Source organism: Arachis ipaensis, chromosome B04 (assembly GCF_000816755.2).
Source record: "Arachis ipaensis cultivar K30076 chromosome B04, Araip1.1, whole genome shotgun sequence".
Lineage (NCBI taxonomy): Eukaryota > Viridiplantae > Streptophyta > Magnoliopsida > Fabales > Fabaceae > Arachis > Arachis ipaensis.
In genome coordinates this window covers 127969853-127972030 of record NC_029788.2, presented here as the reverse complement: position 1 = coordinate 127972030, position 2178 = coordinate 127969853, and positions in this window count along the sequence as shown.

The window sequence follows — 2178 nt, the reverse complement described above, 5'->3', positions numbered from 1 at the left end:
CAAGCATAAGAACTTAGAACAATGTTATAAATATTTGATAAAAAATTTTATCTCTAAAATTTATTTTTAGAATATATATCTAATTCTTTTCATCTCATTTTTAAATCTTTCAAAGCTTATTTATTGTTAACATTTTTTGTAAATTTTTTTGTCAACAATATAAACTTTTGAGTGCCATTTTAGTAGTTTATTCTAGATAATTATAAAACTCAACCTAATTAATGAATTTTAAAAGTTATAAAGAGGCTTATTTGTTGTTAATATTTTTTGTGGATTTTATTGTCAACAATATAAACTTTAGGGGACTATTTTACCAGTTTATTTTAGATAGTTATAAAATTCGACTTAAATAATAAATTTTAAAAGTTATAAGGATTAAATTGTTTAGCTATAAATTTTATTAGTGTGAAATTTAGATTTTATTTGATGCTAATTTTTTTTTTCCAAAAAAATTATGAATAGAAAAGATTATGTAATAGTTGTACAAAGAAAAATATATGAATGGATATTTTTTTTTAATTGTTGTTAAAAAAATTCGATTATAATATTAAAAGTTGTAAGGATTAAATTTATCAGCTATAAATTTTTAGTGTGAAATTTAGTTTTTATTTTATGCTAAATTTTTTTTTCCAAAAAAATTATGAATAGAAAAGATTATGTAATAGTTGTGCAAAAAAAAATATGAACGGAGAATTAAAAAAAATTATGAATAGAAAAGATTATGTAATAGAACGATGGTTAGAAAGGCCTACGAGGCCATGTGGGCTGTCTACTGTCATGAATCCAAGGCCTACGAGGCCATGTGGGCTGAGGTTGCAGTATCTTGTTATCCCTCTACTGTCATGAATCGAGCATGCTCGCTCGCTGCTCTGTGAGTATAGTCTCATGCGTTGCCATATGGGCCTTCGCCCCCAGCAACGAGGCCCAACTCTATACTTAAAGCGACAAGTCTAACACTACCACCCATTCAAGCCCAAATCCAACCAATAATGCCCCTACTTAGGTCACAAGTTCGCGTTACCAAGCTCGGCAAACGATTCTCTTCTCAAACTATATAAATTTGTTTTCTCTGATATACATGCCCGATGTGGGACTTAATATTTAATATTATTATGTAATCAATCATACAATATTAATATTTAATAATTAATTATGTTGATATTTGTTAGTATTTATAGTATTTTATTTCATTTTTTTAATAATTATTATGATTTTTTTTATATTTTTGTGAATTAATAATTCTAAAATTTTATTCTATATTCTATTAAAAATCATCACGATTATTTCTTATATTTCTGTACGTGTTATATAGTATTTCGTTTTATGATTCATGAACGTAAGTTTTAGAGTCAAGTATGCTTATGTGGTGCACTCTGATAAATAATTGGATTTGTTAATGATTAATTATGATGAGAGAGACACAAAAAATGATTAATTATGGTGAGATTTGTCAATTATTATTATATTATTCTACAACAGGTTATGGTGAAATTTGTTAATTATCATTATATTATTCTATAATGGATTGCATTATAGCGCCAAATATGTTGACATAATGCGTTATGGTGACAGTTTGCATACATTTTTTTTCAATCATATTTTTTTTTTGTGACTTTTTTCAATCATATTTTAAGAAAGCATTATGTAATTAATCGTACACAAATTAATATTTAATAATTAATCATGTTGAGATTCGTTAATAATTCTAATATTCTACTTCATATCTTTTTAATAATTATCATTATTCTTTCTTATATTTTCGTGGATTAATAATTTTAATTTTTTTATCTTATATTCTTCTAAAAATTATCATAATTATTTTTTATATTTTGTGAATGTTATTATAGTATTTTATTTTATCATTCATGAATTTAAGTTTTAGAGCCAAGTATGCTGAACATAGTGTATTCTAGTGCTGGTCTACGTATTGATTCTATTTTTAAAAAATATTATGTATTAAATAATTAAATTTGTTAATATTTATTGATTAATTACAATGATACCCCAAAATTTATATCGTTGACAAAAAAAATCCACAAAAAATGTTAACAATAAATAAGTCTCCTTATAACTTTTAAATTTCATTAATTAAGTTGAGTTTTATAACTATCTAGAATAAACTATTAAAATGGTATTCGAAAGTTTATATTGTTAAAAAAAAATTCACAAAATAATAAT